Source organism: Macrotis lagotis, chromosome 1, assembly GCF_037893015.1.
Source record: "Macrotis lagotis isolate mMagLag1 chromosome 1, bilby.v1.9.chrom.fasta, whole genome shotgun sequence".
In the NCBI taxonomy this organism is placed as follows: domain Eukaryota; kingdom Metazoa; phylum Chordata; class Mammalia; order Peramelemorphia; family Peramelidae; genus Macrotis; species Macrotis lagotis.
In genome coordinates, this window is record NC_133658.1 from 147,973,416 (window position 1) to 147,999,451 (window position 26,036).

Genomic DNA, 26,036 nt, shown 5'->3' on the forward strand with positions numbered 1-26,036 from the left:
AATATAACATGCTGAATGCAAGGATACGAAAGAGATTGCCAATTTCTCTCATGTCATCTTCTCCCCATAGTTTTACCATTTCTTCAGCAACCTGAAAATAGGTTGACAACATAAATTTGTCTTCTTTCCATCATTGTCAATTCTGCCACACCCCTTCCACTGGACATTTGTTTTTACCAATGAGGAAAGAGTCCCACACAAATGGCTTTTGTGCTTGGGTTATATTTATAAAAGGAAAGCATCTGCCCTGGTGGAGAGAATATCAATTCCAAGGCAATAGGTTAAACCCATTATTTTATTTTGACTCAAATGTATCAGATGAGTTCTAAGGCTGCTTCTAACTCTGAGGTTCTGTAGCTCCATGAAGATGAAAGGCTTAATGGTAACCACTAGGATTGTATGTTGGTGCTTTTGTTTAACAGCAATGTGTAGTTTTCTCTCATTCACAAAAATAAAAACTGATTATTCCAATCCCCAGGAAAGGAAAAGCAAACTACTTAGAAGCCTTGATGATTCAGCCTTCAAAGCCACATTTGATATCTAAATGTAGGGAAGTCAGTTTTTATTTTTCATTTTTTCCCCTTACCTTAAGACTTAAAGCTACTTAATGCCAAACTCAGATCTTCCTCTGTAATTCATTTCCATGGTTTCTTGATCTGCTCTTTAAAGCCAGGCAGAACAAGGGTAATTCCCTTGCAACACAATAGTTTTTCAAATATTTGAATTTGCCTATCCCATCTCACCATAGTTTTTCCATTTCCTAGACAAATCCCTACAAATTTATCTCTACAATTTATCAAGGCCCTTTGTATACTGGTGTCTCCAAACTGAACACAGAATACTCAATATGATATGACCAAGCTAGAGTACCATTTGTTTCCTTCTCTGCCTCTGGACAATGTGCTTTTATTAATATAGTCTAAATTTGCATTAACTTTTTAATCCTATCATATCATGTTGTCTACTCAAATTGAAGTTCACTAAAATTCTCAGATCTTTTCTGCTTCCAAGATACCCCATCTTTAATTATCCTAGTGCTAGTTGTTCCTTGTTCTCTTACCCGGCCTCACTGAGTCAGAAGGAATTGGTATACTCCCTGCTCTCCATAGCCATTTCCCTTCACTCCCTTCCATGAATTTCAGTTACTCTCCCTATTTTCTTAGCCCCTCATTCCTTGTCTTCCCTCACTTTCTTCCCTTCACTTTCATTACAGCTGACCATTTGATCTATCCATTCCCATCCATACTTTAATCATTTTTCCCCTTATCTTACTACTGTTCACATGCAATCAATCTCTCCTCTTCTATTGCCCCAATATTTTCTCCCTTTTTTCCTTCCTCTATGCTTCTGAAGAAAGACTTGTCTTTGTATTAATGAAATTCAGCACAAATTCATGTTATCTAATCACATTTGGGCCCTATTGTATTTCTTCCATAATCATTGTCCTCCTTTCAGTAATATTCTAAATCTTTTCTGAAAACTTGTGTTTCAGTTTCCTCCACCTGCCTCTCAAATAGCCTTTGACTCCACCCTCAGAGAGACAGAAAACCAAGTTGTTGTCCTCTGAGAGTCAATGAAGGCAGCTATACCAAGAAAATGGAAACCATTAAATGTTCCATTTCTGCCATATCACTGCCCCTTTATCTTTCCTGACCATTCTTCCTTTACTTTAATCTTCAAAGTCTTACAGACACTAACCTCTCTACTTGTATTCTTGATCCTATGCTCCTATAATTTTGACACATTGCTCATCTCCATTCCTCTCATTTTCAGTGTCTCCTAATCTATGATTACACTAACTCAAGTTTTCTGGGTTCATACTCTATCCATCATATCTCTCCCCTGGAGGCTTTGCCACCAAGAATAATTTCTAAGCTCTTCCATAACTCTCTTAGAAAACCCTTGCAGTTGGTTGAAAGCAAGTAATTTCCTATGAGATGATTATGTTTAGTTCATTGGGAAGCCTGTAACCCTTCAACCAATATATTTTTTAAAGTTTCTTTGAGTACACTAAGGGCAGATATCTTGCGCCCAAGGTCAAATGATAGTTTCAATTGAGCAAAATACCCAGGGGAAATCTCTGTTTCAGGATTTCTTAAACTTTTGTACAGTATGTCACAGAACCCTTTGTTGCTTTGGTAAACTCTATGAACTCCTTCTTAGAATGATGTTTTTAAATGCTTGAAAGTAAATACAGGGTTACAAAGGAAATCATTTATATTGAAATATAGTTATATTTACATTCACATACTTAGATTAAGAACCTCTGCTCTACCCTGACTGTACAACTTCTTGAGATGTTCCATAAATTCTGGGAGAGGGGAAATGAAACTGTTTGTCCCCCTCCCTCTACATAGAACTATCTATAATTGGATTTTAGCAGAGCATTCTCAGTCAAAGATCATGGATCCTATCTCCCACTACAAGAACTTCTGGCCCCAATATTCTCATAAATGCTGCTAAAGGGAACTTACAATAAAATTATACATATTTATATACCTGTCTGATAGATAGATAGACAAAGAGATAGAGCATTAATTATGTTCTTACATTACGCTAGGGATACAGAGATAAGAGAGCAAGACATTACTTCACTTCATGAAACTTAGATCTAGTGGAGAGAGGTGATAATAGAAATTAGGGAGACCTATAGAAAGCCTGGACTAGAGTCTGATGGAAACTATATCCTGCCATGGTTAATAATACTGACTGAATAATAATGGGATCTGATAGTAACCTGGCTAATGAAATGAGGGATTTATTTTTTTAATTTATGGAATAAAACAAGCATTTTCATAAGATAATATAACAAAAAGAAGATTGCACATGAAACTGCAAATCCATTACATAAAAATTGCTAAATAGAAGCTTAAAGCACAATATTACAAGTCATTATCACAATCCAAATAGCTAGACCTATGAATTGTAAAGAATCAGAAGCAGGAATGATATTGGAGACAGAAGCAAAGTAAAAAAAAAACAAAAAGACAGAAAACAAACAAAACCAAAATCACCCTAGAAATTAGGATCATAGATCTAGGAGGAATCTTTTGGAAAATTCTTTCTTTTAAAGTTGCAGGACAGTTAAATGATTTGTCCAAGATCACATAGGCAGTAAGTCACAGAAATAATATTTCAACTCAGAATTGAGATTTCAGAGCCAAGATCCTTGCCACTGTTCACAATGTAGTCTGAGAGGGTGAATAGAAGGAAACACGTTACCAGTTCCAGACTGACTGACATGGATGCTAGGATACAGACAAAGGGGTGGGTTAGATAATGTGCACAGATTAGTCACTCTCAAAGACATCAAGGATAAACACAACTGTTCTCCAGCCAATCCATATGCCCAAACCCTTATTTGTTGGATGAACTCATACCTATACTACCTCCATTTATTTCCACAGAATTTATGGACCAATAAATGGATGATATCAAAAGTACCAGTTAATGGGCAAATATCAACTGCTCATGGACGGGTAGAGCTAATATAATAAAAATGACAATTTTACCAAAACTAAACTACCTGTTTAGTGCCCTACCAATCAAAATTCCAAAAAAATTACTTTAATGAATTAGAAAAAATTGTAAGTAAATTCATATGGAAAAACAAAAAGTCAAAATTTTCAAGGAATTTAATGAAAAAAAGTGCAAAAGAAGGGGGCTTAGCCCTACCTGATCTAAAATTATATTACAAAACATCAGTTATCAAAACTGTTTGGTATTGGCTAAGAAATAGAGTCGTAGACCAGTGGAATAGACTAGGTGTAAAAGTAGGAAATGATTATAGTAATCTGCTGTTTGATAAACCCAGAGTCCAGTGATTGGGATAAAAGCTCTCTCTTTGATAAAAACTGCGGGAAAATTGGAAGTTAGTATGGAAGAAACTTAGATTAGACCAACACCTAACAACCTTTACCAAGATAAGATCCAAATGGTTACAGGATTTAGACATAAAAAAATACTATAAGCAAATTAGAAGATCAAGAACTAGTTTACCTGTCAGATCTATGGAAAGGGGAGCAGTTTATGACTAAGGAAGAGATGGAGAACATCACCAAAAACAATCTAGATAATTTCAATTACATTAAATTAAAAAGCTTTTGCACAGATAAAACCACTGTAACTAAGATCAAAAGAAATGTAGTAAATTGGGAAACAATATTTACAACTAATGATTCTGACAAAGGACTCATTTCTAAAATATATAGAGAACTGAGTCATATTTTTTTTAAAAAAGCCATTCCCCAATTGACAAATGGTCAAAAGATATGCAAAGGCAAGTTACAGATGAGGAGATCAAAGCAATCCATAGCCATATGAAAAATTACTCTAAATCATTAATTATTAGAGAAATGCAAATCAAAGCTTCTCTGAGGCACCAACTCACACCTCTCAGACTGACTATTATGACCAGAAAGGATAATAATCATTGTTGAAAGGGTTGTGCGAAATCTGGGACACTATTACACTGTTGGTGGAGCTGTGAATTCATCCAACCTTTCTGGAGAGAAATTTGGAACTACGCCCAAAGGGCAACATAAATGAGCATACCCTTTGATCCAGCAATACCACTACTGGGTCTATACCCTGAAGAGATGATGAAAAAGGCTAAAAACATCACGTGTACAAAAATATTCATAGCAGTCCTGTTAACCAGGAGGGATGGGAATTCAGGGAAGCCTGGAGGGATTTGCATGAACTGATGTTGAGTGAGATGAGCAGAACCAGAAAAACACTGTACACCCTATCAGCAACATGGGAGTGATGTTCAACCTTGATGGACTTGGTCGTTCCATCAGTGCAACAACCAGGGACGATTTTGGGCTGTCTGCAATGGAGAATACCATCTGTATCCAGATAAAGAATTGTAGAGTTTGAACAAATTTCAAGGACTATTCCCTTTAATTTAGAAAAAAAATATCTTATTGTCTGATCTTGTTATCTCTTATACTTTTTGTTTCTTCCCTAAGGATGTGATTTCTCTCTCATCACACTCAATTTGGATCAATGTACAACATGGAAACAAATTAAAGACTGACAGATTGCTTTCCATGGGGGGGGAGGGAAGTAAGATTGGGAGAAAAATTGTAAAACTCAAAACTCAAATAAAATCTTTTTTAAAAAAAAGGTACCAGTTAAGATCAGGACTTGGTTAGGAAAAAGAGAAAGAGAAAGGGACACATCCATTTCTTTACTCCCTAATCAGACTACAATTTTGGATACTTCACTCTGCAAACTGAGGCTTTATGAGTGAAAGAGGCAAAAAAATAATAGTAAGAAAGGGAAAGGGGAGGAGTTAATGGAGTAGATAACTTCAGCAAGGAACAAGTGTAATATAATTTTAAAGAACAACTAGATGGTACATTGGATAGAGTGCTGACCTTGAAGGCAAAAAGACCTGAGTTCAAACACAGTCTCCCTCAGACATTTACTATCTGACCCTGAACAAATCCCTCTATCTCTATCTGTCTCAGTTTCCACAAGTGTAAAATTGGGATAATTGCACCTACTTTCTGGGATCAAATGAGGTAATATCAGATGAAATAAGGAAAGTACTTAGCACAGAACCTAATGAGCTCAGAAGACATTGCTGAAAACAGTATTCACTGACATTCCAAAACAGAATCAGTATTGTCCAGTCTTTAAGTAGATTATGTACCTAAAATCTTAAGCAATTTACAGTAAAGTTGAAGCACAAGTTTATTTTTTTCCCTAAGAACATAGCATACAAGTGGACATGAATGCAGGCACATGGAAAGTCACTCAATTAGCCTCCAATTGCTAGCTTGGACAGAGATTTTCCATAGTGTTATTTCTCTCTCTTTGCACAGCAAAGCTAACATTGCAATCACATTATAAAGGGCACTTAAAGTGTCATTAGAACAGAAGCCTAGATTCACCCTTGAGTCAACCTTAGAGAGTAAGAGAGGCTGGTGTCCTTGTTAGGGTGATTCACAATCCTCTTTCTTGTTCTCACAGCTCAATTGTCCTGCCATTCTGATTGTGGCAACATTCATGGCTTGAGAGAACCATTCAGTTCAACAGTAGTACCAGTTGTGTGACCGTGGGCAAGTCACTTAACCCTAGTTGCCTGGAATTCAGGATCATCTCTAATCGTCCTGATTCATATCTGGCCACTGGTCCCAGATGGCTCTAGAGAAGAAAGTGAGGCTGATGACTTAACTCAGCATCCCCCTCACTCAAATCCAAATTGTGTTCTTGTCATAGCATCATCTCCCTGATATCATGGTCTTCTTTGACAACAAAGAGCAAACATCATTGGGACAATATGATTAAGATCTGCTCTAATGGAGCCCCAACTCTGAGACTGTCCCAGATTCACTAATTGAACTCCTCCCTGCATTAGCCTTTATCTGATTCCTATTTTGGAATCCTTTATTCACTCAATGTTCATGCTGCATTTGTAATAAAAATAATTTGGTGAAAATTGGAAAGTAAATACTATAGATTCATGTTACTTTTTTCTTATCTTCCCTCTAATATCATCTTTTGAACAAGGATTAGGGAAGCACATGTATGTCTCTAACAATTAGAAATTTGTGGGCACAGTTTATATAATCTGCAAGGTGCTTACATGTCACTATGGGTTGTGATTTATAGGGAGAAAATAAAGGTAAAGAATGGTATGCAACATGCCATTGGCTGTGGGGTTCCTTATATTGGGTGTATAAATTGGTCATGCTTAGCTACAAAATGCCTACTTAAAGAAACTAAAAAAGAAATGACACATTTCATGACCTTAAGGATACTTGTCATTTACTCTCTGCTTCGTTGAAGGATAAGGGAAAATGACTCCTATCTTTTCTATCACTTTCCCTCCTCCCCCTTCTCCTTCTTGGCTGTTTCCCCCAGGAGAAAAAGTGAAGGACACTATGGAGCTATTTCATTTTCCTCACTAGCATTAGCTCCATTGAATCTCTATGAAGTTCAAAAGTGTTCCCAGGTTAAGATCCTTGCCAAAAGTTATTTATTATACTTAATAATTAAATGGCGATTTTTAATAAATGACTAGCTTCTGGGAAAATGCTAAGGACAGCAAAGCATTTTCACTAGAACTAGATTTAACTCATGCTGTTCTTTAAGGGAGCAATGTAGTCTAAAATAATTTACATTTTCATTTCAAAATTAAGAAATAAGAAAGGAACACAACAAATATTTATTAAGCACCGACTATTTGCAGAGCACTGTTGGTAGATGCTGAAAAAGTTTATACAAGATATACTTCCTGATCTCTGAAATCTCACTTTAAACAATATATAAAACACAAATCCATTATTCCATAAAGAGGGAAACATTTTTGTTTTTGACAGGGCTGCAGAACAAAAAATGTGAGAGGGTCCCCTTACTCTGCCTTTTCAGTATTGGTTAAATATAATTTCCAAGGTGATATAACTGGATTGAGGTGGAGGTTAGAGGTTTTATGAGAGTTGAAAGGCAAAACTGAGTTCAAGGAATAATTTTCTGGGACAGAAATAAAACACTTAAAAACAAAGGGTTAATCCAAAATAGACCAAATTTGATCTCCAGATAGTTACTGTTGATGCTAACCCTGTTTACTTTTTACACTTATTTCAGAATTTTGATGGCTCCATGATCTCAGTGATTTAAGTCCCCCCCCATACTGATGAATATTGCAGACTATCCATCCTTTCTCATCCTTTGCAATTCTTATCCATGTCTTTCCAAAGAGCATCCTTAAATCCATGTCTTAAATTCACTTGCAAGTCATAGCATCACCTCCTTGATGTCATGATCCTCTGAGAACAAAGGACAAATAGCAATAGCAACAACTTTTGGATATATCACAAACACTAAATTAGCAACTAGTTTGACCATCTCTCCTTCACTTTTGCTATATGAAAGGGTCATCTCCTTTCATGATAATGTCACTGATAATGTCTTTTTTGCCACTTTGTGAGTCCAAGTTATTTTCAGATTATGTTGCAGTCTTCTTAAACAAATGCAGGAAAAATACTTGCAACAATTATGGCTCTTTTTGACTTTTAAATGATGGCCTTATACCTTCGCTTCAGGAAAGCTAAGTGTCACAGTGGATAGGATACTGGGTCTGGAGTCAAGAAGACTCATCTTCCTGAGTTCAAATCCAGCCTCAGACCCTGTTTAAATCATTTAACCCTGTTTGCCTCAGTTCTCTCGTATATAAAATGAGCTTGAGAAGGAAATGAAAGACCACTCCAATATCCTTGTCAAGAAAACTCCAAATAGAGTCATGATGAGTGAGATATGAGTGAACAAAAACATTGCTTTATTAGGGGTTCCAAAATGAGAACTCTAAGTGGATCAAAAGAATGACATAGAACTTAGAAATATTTTTAAATTTTTATTTTTGTTTTTTCCTTCTTCCAAAGACTTGAATTTAAACCATAAGAGAATTTGGATGAAGAAACTGAGACCCAGAGAAGTTAGATGACTTGCCTAATGTCTCACAAATTGGCAGAAAATAATAAAATCTGGATTTGAACCCATTTCTTCCTGCCTGCTACATTTTTTTAGGTTTTTGCAAGGCAAATGGGGTTAACAGCTAGGTAATTATTAAGTGTCTGAGACCAGATTTGAACCCAGATACTCCTGACTCCAGGGCTGGTGCTTTATCCACTATGCCACTTAGCCTCCCCCCTGCTACATTCTTTTTTGGACTTCTTTAACTTCTCCACCACAGCCTCAGGATCACCATCATTGGGAAATCTCATCACCTACAAGATCAAATCAGCCTTGGTACTACTATCTCATCAGTACTACCTGTCCCTCTGATCTTAAAGAACCCCAATGAACTCCAAAACTACCATTTAAGGAAGGGACCCAAGAAACTCATTTCCTCATTTCTGCACCATTTGTCTTTTTTTTTTACTTCTCCATCATGTTCCTCTTGGTATCTTCCCATTCTCCAGACCCTTCTTCCCCATTTTAGCTTTTATTTGTGAACTGTCTTCATTAGATTTTAATCTTCTTGATGGCAGAAATTATTCTTTTTTTTTCATATATGTATCACCAGAACATAACACCATACTTGTATTCTCTGACTCCTAAGCTTAAACCACTACACCCCATTTCTTGTGTTAATTAAAACAAATAACTATATGTAGTTTTTATTTCATATTAAGAAAGGACATTCATGTTTTTCCCTCAATTCTAATTCCTCTTTCACAACATGACTAACATGTAAATGTTAAACATGATTATACATGTACAACTTTTAAAAAAATTTTTTGTTATGTTGTTTTTCTGTGTTTTTTGGTAAGGCAATGGGGTTAAATGACTTGCCCATGGTCACACAGCTAGATAATTACTTAAGTGTCTGAGGTCAAATTTGAACTCAGGTCCTCCTGACTCCAGGACTGGTGCTCTATTCACTGTGCCATATAGCTTCCTCCATGTATGACTTTTACCAAGTTGTTTACTGCCATGGGTGGGGGGGGGGGGAAGGTAGGGAAGAGCAAGTGGTAGAAAAGTGTGGAACTTACAAACTTTGCAAATGTGTTGAAAACTACATTTGCATGTAATTGAAAAAATAAAAGAAAACAATAAAAATTTTCTAAATAATAAGAAAGTACAAGTTTGAACAAAATTGTGATGCTCAACTATAAATGACAACTCTTCTCAGCAACACAATGATCCAAGACAAGTACAAAAATTTCACAAAGAAAAATTCTGTCTATATCGAGATTAAAAAAAAACTGATTGGCTTGGAATACAGATTAAAACATACTTTTAAAATTTTATTCTTTTTCTTGTTTTCCCCTTTTGATCTATTTCTTCTTTCATAATTGTGAGTAATATGGAAATACATTTTACATGACAGAACATGCATAACCTATTTCAAATTGTCTACCATTTCAGGAACAGGGAAGTAAAAGGAGGGAAAGGTAGAAAAACTGGAACTCAAAATCTTGTAAAAATGAATGCCAAAAATGGCTTGACATATAATTGGGAAAAATAAAATACAATTTTCAAAAAGAAACTATATGTTTGCTTGATTTTTCAAAATTAGAATAAATTCCCACAAAGAGGTCTATAAGGCACATGACCACTGCTGTTGAGGAATTTTTAAAGAATAATTCATTTTACTCCCTTGGGCAAATTTTTTCTTGAAATGTCAGAGTTGACTATTTGTGCTTGTTGGTTAGTTTAAAAATGAACCAAAAAGGGGCAGCTAGGTGGCGTAGTGGATAAAGCACCGGCCCTGGAGTCAGGAGTACCTGGGTTCAAATCTGGTCTCAGACACTTAATAATTACCTAGCTGTGTGGCATTGGGCAAGCCACTTAACCCCATTTGCCTTGCAAAAACCTAAAAAAATGAACCAAAAAGAAAAGAGGGAGTAAAGAGGCATATTGGAACCTCTTCATCAGTCCTCACCTATGTCCCTCTTGCCTTTCTATGGACCTGGTGCAAGAGTCAATGCAGGCAGTCCACCCCTCACCTCAATACAGACCTTTGGACATTAGAAGTAAATCTTGCCAGGACTAATGAAACATAGCATGCAGCCACCTAGGTTAACAGTCGCTGCCAGTAACATTCAGAGCCACTGATGGTCCTTAGGGACCACCAGAGCAGAATGCTAAAAGCAAAAGACCTATCAAAATCAGAAACAGTAATAAGAAAACAATGGGCCTCTCATTTGAGTAAAAATTCAGGGTCCTGAAAAACCAATTCATTAAAGTACCAGGGCTAACTCCTTGGATGTCAAAGGAAAACAAAGGTAAAACTGTGGAAGGTATACAGTACTTTGACTCCCAAGAAACATAGCTTCCTCACTTTCTCACTGGGCAAGTCTCCATCCCTTAGGCTCTGCTCTGAAGCCATTTCCTGGAGTTATTCTAAGAACTGTGACTTTTCACAGATAAAGTTCTGGGGATAAGGTGAAACTCTCAGGCCCTAAGAGAGAACAAACTGTGAGTGACAACAGTTCAGTGAAGATATCTTTCTGCTGTGCTTTTAGCACCCACTTTCAAGAGACAACCCAATGGGTTGGAGAAACCAAAGAGGAAGATCTATGATTGATAAGATATAGTCTCTCTCTTTAAAAATGGATTTGGGAGAATCAGCCTTGTGGGGTTGCTTACAATGTGTGTGTGTGTGTGTGTGTGTGTGTGTGTGTGTGTGTGTGTGTGTGTAAAATGTATTGCTGTGGAAATTTAAAACAATGCTATTTGATGTTTTTTGGTGGGGGGGAGTAAATGTTGTAAATAAGTAACTGGACCTCCAGGTAGGAGGAGATAAAGCATTGCTCCTAAATAGCCACATGACTTTGAACAAGCAGTTCAATCTCTCTTTTGGATTCAGTATCCTTGCTTGTAAAATAAGAGGGGGTTTTCTAGCCCTAAAATTATACTGATGTGATCTGGTGAACAAGGAAGGCAATGCTCAATTGCCTATGAGATATAAAAGAAGTGAATAAAAACTTTTATGAAAAGTATTATATGGAAATGCTGGGAATGTTTTAAAATCTCTTATAAATGAGGTCCTCAGATGACAGTACTCTGAAACTTACATCTACTATACCCAAGCTCAAATAGTGTTCAAATGATATACTTTGAATGAGAAATAAAAAAGTACCAAATCATCGAAAATGTTGACATACAAATAGCCATGGAAGACTTGCTATATATTTAACCTGGAACCTCAGTTTTCTTCCTTACCTCCTGAATAAAATCTTCATTAATTCCTTTCCCAGTTTCCCAGTTACAGCTTCCAGAACTGTTCCTCATCTCCACAAGAAATACACAATTCAACTCATTTCAACAAACATTTTTTTAAAATGGTTACTAGGTGCAGAAAACCGTATTGTATCCATGCTCCCCCTCCACTGGGATTTTAGACAAATAACTTTTGGATCTTCTGTTTCTATAATGGACCCAAGGAAGTTTATTTGCAATTCAGAGATAGCTCCTGACCAGCAGTTTCTATATTAAACATAATCTTGTCAAGGCAGGGTGTTCACCTTTGGTCACCTCCCCACTATACACTAACCACTGTTCTGAACATAGGCTTCTACATTCAAAACACTTCTGAAGCCAGTTTAGTGGAAAGAGCACTAGGCTTGGGGTCAGCCCATACACATTCTAGTCCCCATGTAACCCCAGTTCCTTCTCCTTCTCTAATTTTATTTACACTGTAAGTTTTGCAATTTGCAAAATGTAGAATTCAATCCTTGCCCAGAGTAGATGGAGAGATTTAGTTAGGCCAATGGAGAAATTAGAAAATGAGAATGAGGAAAAGATGATGATCATGATGATGATGATCCAGAACTGATTAGGAGAATGAAAAAAGGGAAGGTGAATGTGAAAACAGGAAAAGAATATATGCAAATATCCTTGGTATCCTGCTCTTCAGGTAATTCTCAGTTCACTTATTGCTGAAGCCTAAGTATAGCCTTGTTGGTATCACCTTTTAGAATTTTAAATCACTTGGTTGGAATTTCACTAGCCTTATTTTTATCAATTCTTCCTAAGGTCAATTTGACATCTAGGATGTCCAGCTTTAGATCAGAACTAGACCATCTTGATTATCAATAATGTTAAGATTTTTTTGTATCTTATCTTATGTTTTGTGTATTCTTACCACTTCTTTTTTTTATTTAGATATTTTAAATTTATTTTTTCTAACTACATGTAATGGTAGTTTTCAACAATCTTTTTTTTTGCAAAGGTTTGATTTTGCATTTTTCTGCCTCCCTCCCCTCCCTCCCTCCCCCTGACAGAAAGCAATCTAATATAAGTAATACACATATAACCATGCTAAACAAAGATCTATATTAATCGTATTGTGAAAGAAAAAAATCAAATCAAAATGTAAGAACAAAACACTGGGGGGGAGACATAATGCAAAAGATAACTTTTAAAAATTGAAGAAAGTAAGCTTTGGTCACTTAAATTCCATATTCCTTCTCTAAATATGATTGATATTTTCTATCATGTCTTTTAAAAGTTTCCTTGATAAAAATAAGGCTAGTGAAATTCCAGCTGAGTGATTTAAAATTCTAAAAGGTGATACTTCTGCACTAGATATTCTATCAGATTTCAAAAACTGAACAATGGCCACTAGATTGAAAAGATCAGTTTATGTTCAAATACTAAAGAATTTTCAAATTACCAAATAGCTCCTCTCATTTCAAACACCAACAAGGCTATGCTTAGACTTCAGCAATAAGTGAACTGAGAATTTCCTGGAGAGCAGGCTGCTTTTCAAAGGGGCAGAGGAACTAGAGGCCAAATTGTCAATATTCCCTAGATTATGGAGAAAGCAAAGGAGTTCCAGGAAAGAAAAAGCATCTACTTCTAGATTCACTATTCTCAGCCTTTGACTGTAAGGATAACAACAAATTAAGTGATCTTACTTCCTGAAGAATCTCTATTTGGGGCAAGGAAAAAAAGAACAGAATACAGAGCAACTGTGGTTCAAGACGGGCAAAGAATTACAAGGTCAGGATTAAGTTTGCTGGTAGAAATATTAACAATCTCAGATATGCAAAACATACCACTCTGTTTGCAAAACTAAGAAGCCTCCTGATAAAGGTGAAAGAGGAGATTATAAACACCACATTAAATATAAAAAAATCTAACTAAGATTCTGGTAATTGTTGCCATCACTTTCTGGCAAAGAGAGGGAGGGAGAAAAAATAGAAGTAGTAACAAATTTTATATTCCTGGACTCAAAAGTCACTACAGACAGTGAATGAAGTCATAAAATTAAAAGACACTTACTCTTTAGAAGGAAAGTTATAGCAAATCTGATCAACAGACTAAAAGGTACATCCAGTATATATTCCCAACAAAAGTCCTTATAGTCAAAGCTAAAATTTTTCCAGTAGCAATGTATGACTTAGAGAGTTGAACTATAAATAAAACTGAGTACCACAGAATTGAGACTTTCCAATTACTGTGTTGAACCAGACCTTTGAGAGCCCCTTGAATAGCAAGGAGGTTAAATCAGTTAAATTAATTCAAACTATTTAATGGAAGGTCAAATATTGAAGCTGAAACTTAAATTCTTTGGCCATAATGAGAAAACAAATTCACTGGAAAACATAAAGTTTAGGATGTTTTGTTTGGAATATTTGTGAAAGACTTAAAGCAAAAGGAGAAGAAGATGGCAGAGGATGAGATGAATAGATAGTGTCATTGAAACCATGAACATGAACTTGGACAATTTTCCAGAGATAGCAGGTTCATGAAGAGTCAGAAATGATGGAATTACTGAACAGCCAGCATTCTGATGGGATCTAATGATCCATCAGTAGGACTATAAATCTTAGGGTCTCCCAGACTCCCAGAAGTTACTTTTAGAACCCTGAGAAAAGTAATAACCAATTACCCTCTACAAAACTAACTCACTAGAACATTGAGATTTGAAAAAGTAGGACCTGGAAAGACTGTTAAATTACTCATTAAATATATTGGCTAATACGAGTTATAACTCACATATGTAGGTCATTTATTTTCAAAGAATTAGAATAAAACAAAATATAGAAAGACATAATATACTCAATAATCCCCTCCTTTTATGATTCAGAACCTGATTGACTTTGCAATAACATGAACCAGTCTTTACATAGCAGTCTTTTTTGTTCTGTTGCTTTGTAGAGGTTCATATTAGAGAAAGTGTTGAGATAATTTACTATAGAATACAAGGTAAAGTGGCATGTATCACATGTAAGTAAGTGTGGGGTAGCCTCATAGCAAGAATTGAGGAAATTCAAAGGAAGAGAAAGATCACTTATGGAAGAAGAGTTAGTAGGTGAAGACTTGTGGCAAATTCTGAGCCTGGAATAAGTAAAGTCCCTGGGATAGCCCTTCCTGTTGTGCATAAAGTTTTCTTAATGCATGCATCTGATTAGACAAGACAATAAATGTCTTTATTAGAGATTTTCCATAATGTTATTTGGCCAAGCTTCTGAGAATAATCATATATATATATATATATATATATATATATATATATATATATACATATATATATAATACTTTTAAAGTTTGCAAAGCATTTTACATATATAATTTCATATGATCCTTACAACTATACTGTGTGGGAGATTCTCTTGATAAAACCACTTAATAGATGAGGAAATTAAGGCTCAGAAGGGCAAAATTATTTTTCCCAGAGTCACATAATTAGCAAATATCTGAGCTAGGAGTTGAACCAATTCTCCTTTACTTCAAAGCTAGTTCTCTAGATATACCTTTATATAGCATCCCATCATATGAGCTTTGACAGATCACATAATCACATAGAACAGAATTTCAGCATTAGAGGAGCTCTCACTAGCTACCTCACCAACTATACATAAATCCTAACTTTATTACAATAGAATTGGTTTCTTTTGTAATTCTATGTGCTTTATGCATTTGGAAATATGATTCTGAGGAGTCTATAAGTTTCACTAGACTGCCAAAGATATGAAAGAAAAATGGTTACAAATCCCTGGTCTATAGGAAATCTTCATTCCATTTGCATTCTGTGATAGATGTATCATCCACTGCAGAACACCTTTGACAAGCATATGTATCTGTTTTATGCACCCAACATTGATAATTGAAAGGTCTCTAAGATTGTAAATATAAGGGATCTTATATGATCTTATCATATGCATGAGAAGTGCCTCTTTTGGGAAGATGCATTAAGAGCTGGGCTTAATTTCACTGACTCCAGTACATTTGTGTATGCATTTCTGTCTCTGCCTCTCTCTCTCTCTCTCTCTCTCTCTCTCTCTCTCTCTCTCTCTCTCTCTCTCTCTCTCTCTCTCTCTCTCTCTCTCTAGCTCTCTCTCACACACATCAAAAACCAATATGATTCTCAACATCGTTCTATGTTGTATGACTATGAAACCATGATCTGCTATAGAAAATTATTTGCCAGCATCAACTAGCTTCTCTGAGGAGATAACCATCAATTGGGGAATGGTTAAGCAAGTTATGGTATATGATTATGAAGGAATAATGTTGTACTATAAAAATGATGAAGGGGTGGATTTTAGAAAAATTTGGAACTATCTATATGAAGTGATACAAAGCGAAGTCAGCAAGAACATTAACAATAATAGTAATAGTGGGGGTGGCTAGGTGGCATAATGGATAAAGCACCGGCCTTGGAGTCAGGAGTACCTGGGTTCAAATCTGGTCTCAGACACTTAATAATTACCTAGCTGTGTGGCCTTGGGCAAGCCACTTAACCCCATTTGTCTTGCAAAAATCTTAAAAAAATAAATAGTAATAGTGTAACGGTAACCAACTGTGAAAGACCTAGCTATTCTAATCAATACAATAACACATGACAATTTCAAAGAATTTATGATGAAAAATTATAATTACCACCAGAAAAAGAATTGATGAACTCTAAGGGCAGATTAGAGCATTTTTTCTTTATTTACTTTTCTTGCTTTTTGCCCCTACAAATGACTAATGTGGAAATGTTTTGCCCAATTTCATATAAATATAATCAGTATTGTATTTCCTGCCTTCTCTGCAGGTGGAAGGAGGAAGAGAATCTAGAACTGAAAATAAACATTAACAAAGAGGAAAAAATACGACATTTTTCTCATTTTTTCTCATATTTTCATCAAGAATATTCTCAGCCCACATGTAGATAATTCCCATAAAGATTATTCAAAGTAAGCAAATGGATTAGTAGTTATTTACATTTTCTTGATTGACTTTTGGAGGTAATGAAAAGGTCTATAATTTTAGTCATTCTTTTGAAATCTTCCTCTCCCTGATATATCATGTAAAGTGATCCTTCATTATATTATGTGTGCCATTTCCCTCACAGAAGTCTTCTGTGTGTAGTTGGTTTGGTTGAGTTGATATTTTCTACTTTTTTCTGCTTCATTTCCACTTATATAGTACATCAGGTACTGAGTTGTTCAAATCTACAATGATGCTTTCGCTAGCATATTTATAAAGAAAGCAGATCACTACTGAAACACAGATCTATTCCATTTTTGCCTATTTGTTATGGATTGTATCCTTGATTCAATCTCATGCCAATCTTTCTGAAAACTTCTTTTTGCTTCTACAGCTTTATAGAGTTTTATGAGCTCATTCGTAAGGGGCAGTTTGGTGTTACATGAATACAACACCAGCCCTGCAGTCAGGAGGACCTGAGTTCAATTCTGACATCAGACACTTAACATTAACTAGTTGTGTGACTCTGGGCAAGTCATTTAACCCTGAGTGCCTCACATCCAGGGCTGTCTCCAGTAGTCCAGATTCGTATCTGGCCAATGAACTCCGATAGCACCCCCCTCACTCAAATTCAATTCACTTGTATGTTACAGCATCGCCTCCCTAATGTCATAATCTTCTTTAAGAATGAAAGACACTCTGTGGGGGGTGGGGGGGAGGGGAGTAAGATTAGGGGGAAAATTGTAAAAAAAATTAAAAAGAGCAAAACATGCCCCCTCCCAAAATGAAAAACACATATACTTTTATGAGATGATACAGCTCATTTCCCACTATCTTTCTTGGTATGTTTTACAAATGACTTTTTAATTCTACATCATGTGTAACATATCTTTAGCTCTTCAGATTCTTTACTTAGAAAGATCAGTTGTTTAACTAAGGAAGTTTCTCAGTATGTTTGGTATTTTCACTACAGTGATTATTTTGCATCCGCTTTGAAACTGTCATTAGCAAGGTAATTATCTAAAATTTGCTTCATTCCTACTTTTATTAAACCAAGAATGCATTTTAATAGATCTGGTTGAAGCTGCTCTATTTGTTCTTGGTATCTTTTTCTCATCTATATCTGTTCTTCTCATTTCTTGATTTTGACCTCATTCTAATTAGTCACAGAAAGCTGATTTTGAAATGACTCTCACATCAGCAATAAGTTGTTATAGAATCATTTTCTGTCTTTTAAGGCATAATTGATTCTCTTCTTGAAGGCTTATATGAAATCTACAAAACCTTTGGTTTGTCTCATTTTCTAAGCATAAATCACATTCTTCAACATATTTATTAACATTATTCCCCATATCCACCTTCACATTGACTTCACAAAGCAGAAAAATTTAGTTACTTAGTTTATAGTAACTTTTGAAATTCTTAAAAAAAATTCTATTTCTTTATTCTCTATAGCAATGCTTAATCATATGTTGCAATTATCTCCCTGGTGGGCTACATGATTTTGAGTACTACAAAGGAAAATCACTAAGAGCCCATAATGTGTTGTTTCCAATTTTTTTTAATGAATGATGAAGCCAATGCCACTAACTTCCTTATTTGCCTCTCTTAAGAAGTTTATTGCCATTTATCTGTCACTTCTTAATGTCGCCTGCTTTCATTTTTGTTGGTGACTATTAAACACTAAGTACCACACACCAGGCTAAGTATGTGGAATATGAAACAGTTCCTGCTTTCAAGGAGTACCAGTCAAATGGAAGAGAAAACATACAAGTAAGTAAATAAAAACAGAAAAAAAAATGTGTACAGGATAAATTGTGTGTGTGTGTGGGGGGGTGTCTAAGAAGAAAGGCACTAAAACTAAGGAGAATTAGAAAAGACTGATTGCAGACTCTGAAATTTTAGTTAAGACTTGAAGGAAACCAGGAATGCAAAGTTAAGGAAGAAAATTTGGGGCATGGGGACAATCAGTGAAAATTGAGTCAGGAGATGAACTCTATCCTATGAAGAAACAAAAGATTGTATGGGTGTAAGAAAGATGTAAGAAGACTGCTAATATAAGCAGGGGCTAAGTTATGAAGGGCTCTGAATGCCAAATAGGATTTTATATTTTATCTTAGAAGCTAAGGAAACTACTTGAGCTTTTTTTTTCTAAATGTGTGTATTTAATATTTTCTAAATGTGTGTATTTGATATGTCCAGACTGATTAAGCTTTAGCAATGTAACTTTGACAGGTGAGTAGAAGATGGGATAAAAACGGGGAAAGTTGGTTGGTTGATTCTTGTCCTTCATTATCAAAGAAGACAAAAATGACTCCACTATGTTTCAGACAAACTACAGTGTGTCTGACTGTGACTGATCAGACCAATATATACTCAGAATGCTCTACCACAGATCAGTCACAAATAGTCCATGTAAACCCCTGGGGTGCCTACTCTAAACTCACATTTTCTTTGAGTTGTTTCAATTCTACCATCTTCATAGAACATAGCACACTCATTAATGATGGCATGCCATGCTGGGTGGTTCTGTGCCTCCCATGTTGTACAATCAATTCTAGATTTCTTAAGAAACCATCAGCATCGCTTCTTCTGACCCCTTTGTGAGCACTTGCCCTATGTGAGTTCTCCATAAAATAGTCTTTTTGGCAAGCATTCTTCTGGCATTCTAACAATGTGTCCAGCCCATCATAGTTGCACTCTCTAGTAATATTGGAATAGTTGGCAATTTAGCTTGGGAAAGGACCTTAGTGTCTGGTATCTTATCTTGCCAGTTGATCTTCAGAATCTTTCTGAGACAATTTAAATGAAAGCTATTCAGTTTCCTAGCATGGAACAGGTAGACTGTCTAGGTTTCACAGGCATACAGCAATGAGATTAGCACAATGGCCCTGTAGACCTTCAGTTTGGTAGTGAGTCTTATATCTCTTCTCTTCCACATTTTCTTTTCAAGCCTTTTAAGTACTGAACTTGTTCTAGCAATACATATGTCAACCCTTATTGCTAATATGTACTTCCCTGAAAAGAACACTATCAAAGTAAATGAACTTGTCCACGGTATTCAAAACTTCTCCATTTGTTGTAATTAATGGTACCATATATGGTTGATGTGGTGCTGGCTGATGTAGCACCTGCGTTTTCTTGCTGTTAAGTCAAAATTAGAACAAGTGTCAGAGAATCTATCCATACTTTGTTGCATCTCAGTTTCAGAAGCTGCATTGAGTGCACAATCATCTGCAAACAAAAAATCATGCACCAACATTCCTCCTACTTTGGTCTTTGTAGTCTTTTCAAATTGAAGAATTTGTCCACAGTGCCGTAACTGACCTTGATGTTGTGTTCATCCTAAAAGAAGGCACATGATAACATGACTGAAATTATTTTGCTAAAAAGCAAACAAGGACAAAGTCTTGTTTCACTCCATTAATGACAGGAAATAATGAGAGCATTGCCCACTATCCAGAATCTGAACAAGGATGATGTCATGAAATTGATGTACAATACTGATGAACTCTGAGCCACCAAATTTTGACATAATTTTCCATAAATCCTCATTACTGACAATATCAAATCTAAAAATGTGGTATGCATACCTCTGTTTTGTTCTTGGCATTTTTCCAGTATTGTCAGGAAGCAAATATCATAATAATTCTTCCTTGATCTTTTCTGAAGCCACACTGACTCTCAGGGAGGTGATCATTCCAGGTGAACTGAGGACTCTCAGAAGTATTTTACCAGCAATGACTAAAAAAGAAATAACCCTGTGATTGTTACAGGATAATCTATTCCCTTTATCTTCATAGAAATGGAGGATGGAGGCATCCTTGAATTCTTGGCTGATAGCCTCTTCATGTCATATAACTTGGAAAATTTCAGTCATCTATTAGATGAGCAATGGACCCCCCCCAACCTTGTAGATCTCAGATGGAATAGAATCAGCACTAGGTGCTTTGCCACTTGAAAAGAGCCTAATGGTATTCAAAACCTCTTCTTCAGTTGGAACTTCAGCTAGAGATTGATTGACTTCATCTTGAGAATGGTTTCCACATCGGCTCTAGGATCATGTCCCTATCATTAATCAATGTGACTCCATCAGCTCCAAATAGTTGAGATGCACCATAGATGTTTGGCCCATAAATAGTCTTCAATGCATCCTAAAAGCATTTTGGTATAAATATGAATTTCATTTGTCTTCTTACTGAGACAAGAGTCCTGCATCTCTCTCTCTCTAAACTTTGCTTGACCTTTACTTTTGAAGGATTTAAATGCTGCCTTCCTAGTAATGGATGAGCTATCCTGCTGGCAAACTCTGTAGAGTTCTTGTTTTTCATTTAGTGGCTTCTGTATTTTCCCATCATTTTTATCATGTTTGCAAGTGTTCTCATCCAGATGAGCAAATGCAGCGCTGTACATCAGATCTCTGAAAAGTACCCACTCTTTTTCTTCTTCACTGTTGCCAATCATATGTTGGTTCAGTTTCCCTCCCAATTAGCAACAATCTTTTCTTGTTCAAAAAGATACTCTAATCTCATGACATTAATCCTTCTAGTAGTCATTTTGTCTTGGAATCGTTGCTTCTGTTGAATGTGAATATTTGGCTTTTAGGATGAATCTGTGATCAGTTCAGCACTCTGTAGCACACATTGCCTTTGTCACTCTCACATCCTGCCTCTTCTCCTTATAATCACATAGTCTATTATATGTCAATGTTTTCTGTGAGAGTGCATTCAGGAAGTTTTGTTGTGTTTACATAAATAGAAGACAGTGTTTGTGGTGAGAAGGTTTTGAGATACACAAGTCTTCAGTAGTAGGTGACCATTGCTGTTGCTATTTCCAATTTCATTCCTCCCAAGGACTCCCTTACATGTCTGGTAATCTGAGTCTACTCAGCTTTAAAGTCACCAAGAATAATAAGCTTGTCCTTTTTTTGCTACAGTGATTATAAAAGTCTCCAGGTGTTCATAAAATTTTTCTTTGACATCAGGGTTCATAATGGTGAGAGCATTAGCACTGATGATGGTGGTGTTTTTCTTGAAGTGACAATCTCATTGGCCTGAACCTGTCATTCACTCGTTTTGGTAGGCATTCAAGCTTGTTGACTTGATTGGTTTTGTTTGCAAAACCTATCCCAGCTTCATGACATTCCCCTTCACTTTGACCACTTCAGAAAAATATGTATACAGCTCCAATATCAGTAAGCTGATTTTCATTTGCCAGCCTTATTTCACTCAGGGCTGCTATTCGATTGTCATACCTGCTAAGTTCTCTTGCATTGAGGTCTCTTTCTCTTTTAAGTATAGAACCTGTGTTGTCTATTAGTATGCACACATTCCATACTCTGATAATAAGTAGAATCTTCTTTGAAGAAGTTTTTGTATTTTTTTTGTGTGTCTTGACTATACTGTAGGATCCCTGCTTGCCATGGTAATAGGCCAGCGTGGGTAAGCAGACATATTTTAGAGCATTTGTTATCCCCTTCCTCACATCAGGACATGAGCAGTGCAATTCTTAAAAGGGCTACTCAGTTAGCCAGGGGGCTGTGTAATTCTACTGGTACTTTCAGTCACCCTATGACCTGGATCTGTGTGCAGGATTGTGACTACAGCTCCCAGTGTATATATACCTACTGCTTCATCACGCACCACAGGACTTTGAGATAGGATTAATAAAGTGGTATGGGTGATGTCTTTCGATTCATGCATAAATTGGATTTAAATGAGGCAGAGCTGCACAAAGTCATCAATTTCACTCACTCTTCCAAAATCATCACAGTCTAGTGGCAAGATAGAATTAAGAAAACTGATGATGCCTCTAGATGTGGTAGATGACCTTGACCTCTTTGTTGTCTAACCAAACTCTAAGCACTCCATAGCACCTGCTTCAGTTGCCTTCATGGACATTGGAACAAAGAGTTCTCATCCATCCATTCCACCAGTGGAAGATTGCACATGCCTAGGGTAAACACCCTCCCCCAACTCTCTGATGGATTTGAGACCCCTCAGTTACTTTCAATCTGGTTTAACCCACCTGCTGAAATGGTTTACTGGGGTGGCTGCTATGTATGCTACAATTTCTTGAAGCACAGGTGAGAGTTAAGTGGCTCAGGTAGACATCAAAAGTGGAAAGCAGACCTGAAAAGGGCTTGACAACCCTCACACCAGAAGTACTAGTCTTCCTTGACTAAAATGGGGAAAGATTTAAAGCAAGGAAACCAATAAATTTTGGGGGCAATAATCCAAAAATGAGGTGATAAGTACCTGTACCAGGGCATCAAAGATGAGAAGAGGGCATATTATAAGGCAAAATCAACAGGTCAGAGTAACAGATTGGCTATGAGGGATTAAGAGGAAGAGAGGATGAGAAGAAGAGGATGATTCCCAGGCTGTAAGCTTGGATAATGGGAGAAGGGTGGTATTCTCAACAATAATAGAATGAGGGTGGCTAGAAGCGCAGTGGATAAAGCACCGGCCCTGGAGTCAGGAGTACCTGGGTTCAAATCTGGTCTCAGACACTTAATAATTACCTAGCTGTGTGGCCTTGGGCAAGCCACTTAACCCCATTTGCCTTGCAAAAACCTAAAAAACCCCAATAATAGAATGTCAGTATTGATGGATGTGAGATGAAAAGTATTACACTTTAAGGAGACACAGATTCAAATTCCTCCTGCAACACTTAGCTCTGGGACCTTAGGCAAGTCATTTAATCTCTGTGTTTTATTAATCTCTCTAAGATTTATATCCAGGGTTCCCCACACTGATAAACTCATAGATCTCTCTCTCTTTCTTATTTGTCAATATTAATAGGTTTGATTCAATTCAACAAGCTCTTAGTGCCTACTGTATGTCAGGCCCTTAGGAATAGCAAGATTTTTAAAGTACTTCCTCTTAAAGATCTTACATTCCACCCCAGAGGGAAAAAGAATATGTACACAGATAAATTACATATATGTGTATATGCAAAATGTATACATAATATATGCAAAATAATCTTAGAATGTTTAAGGTAGAGTACACTACTGAAAGGATGAAGAAAAGTCTAATGTGGGGTGTATCACTTGGACTGAGCTTTGATGGAATTCTTAGAGGCAGAGGAGAAGAAAACAGGCTAAAGAAAAGAACAACTGAGCAAAGACATCAGGGACTCTGTGGACAGGAAATATTGAGAAAACCACTTTGATTAGAATACGGATTGTCTGGTGGTGAGTAAAAGGAAATCAGATTAGAGTGGTAGATTTCATTATGGAAGACTCTGAACGACTTTAAAGGTTTTAGAAAAGAGTTTCCATTTTCATCTAGATCTAATAGGGAGCTCCTGAAAAATCTTGAGCAGTCAAGTAACAGTCAATTTTGATGTAAGAATATCAATTTGGCAAATGATTACTGAGCACAACTTAGAAAGTAGTAGAGTTTGGAACCAAGGAGAATAATCAAGAGCCCAAACATTAGTCCAAACAAGAGATGATGAGGGGCTCAAGCAGAGTGGACTCCTTGTTTGAGTGGAGAAACAGAAGGAATGCAAGCTGATTACAGCTGGATTTTATTTATTTCATTTTTAATTTATGAAATAAAACCAACATTTCCATAACAGTAGAAAAAAAGATTGCACGTGAAACTATAAATCTACTGCATGCAACTTACTATTCCTTTTAAATATATAATAAAGTTATCATATAAATTTTATTTTTTTCTTCCCTCCCTTCCCCTCCCACCCTTCATGGCTACCATTAGACATAAATACATACAAACACACATATATACTACACATACACATATATATGCATATTAATATGTATATTTGTGAGTATACATATACATATTCATTCCATACACCTATTTCTTGTTTTTTTTTCCCCCAGATGCTAATAGTTACTTCCTTCATTTAGCCTTTTTAGTTTTTTCTTCCTGTAATGTCCACTTGTTGCTCTTTGGACAAAGAAGTTACTTTTTGAATGCTAACAACAAATTAATAACTATAGAAGGTTAAAAAACTGTGCTTAGCAGTATCCTCTTATTGTCTTGATCTCAGTAAGTTCTTACCTTAGAGATAAAATACTTTTGCCAAGATTTAGTTGATGGAATCATGGGATTTTTTTATTGATGTTTTACTTTCCCGAATAAAAGTTACAAAAGTTATTTTTTTAACAATCATCTACATGACTATGTATATTTCTAAGTTACAAAATTTCCTTCCATCTTCTCTTCCCACCCCATCCTCTCAGTGGCTAACAGTCAGGTTAATATTGAATTTTCTCATCTGTGTTAAGCATGTTTACAGGTTAGCCATTTTGGGTATGATGAATTAGAATTAAGGGAAAGAATATATGAGATAGTTTTTTTTGAAAAGTGAGTAACCACTACTATTCAATATTCTATTAGAAATCTTAGCTTCAGCAATAAGAGAAGAAAAAGAAATTGAAGGAATTAGAATTGGGAAGGAAGAGACAAAACTCTCACTCTTTGCAGATGACTTGATGGTACACCTAGAGAATCCTAAAAAATCATCCAAAAAACTACTAGAAATAATTAGCAACTTTAGCAAAGTTGCAAGATAGAAAATAAACCCTCATAAATCTGTGACATTTCTATATATGACTAGCAAGATACAGCAGAAAGAGCTAGAAAGAGAAATCCCATTCAAAGTAACCTCAGACAATATAAAATACCTGGGAGTCTATCTGCCAAGGTAGACTCAAAAAACTTTTTGAAAACAATTATAAAACACTTCTCACACAACTAAAATCATATTTAAATAACTGGGCAAATATCAGCTGCTCATGGATAGGTCAAGCTAATATAATAAAAATGACAATTCTACCAAAACTAAACTACTTTTTTAGGGCCCTAATAATAAAAATTCCACAAAAATTACTTTAATGAGTTAGAAAAAGTTGTAAGCAAATTTATGTGGAGAAAAAAAGTTAAGAATTGCCAGGAGCTTAATGAAAAAAAGTACAGAAGAATGTGGCTTAGCCTTACCAGATCTAAAATTATATTATAAACCACCAGTCATCAAAACTGTCTGGTATTGGCTAAGAAATAGAGTGGTGGATCAGTGGAATAGACTAGGTGCAAAAGCAGGAAATGATTATAGTAATTTATTGTTTGATAAACCCAAAGAGTTCAGCTATTAGGATTAAAAACTCTCTCTTTGATAAAAACTGTTAGGAAAATTGGGAGTTTGTATGGAAGAAACTTAGATTAGACCAACACCTCACACCCTATGCCAAGATAAAATCAAAATGGATACAAGATTTAAACCCAAAAACAATTATTATAAGCAAATTAGAAGCTCAAGGAGTAGTTTACCTGTCATATCTATGGAAAGGGAAGCAGATTATGACCAAGGAAGAAATGGAGGACATCATTAAAAACAAG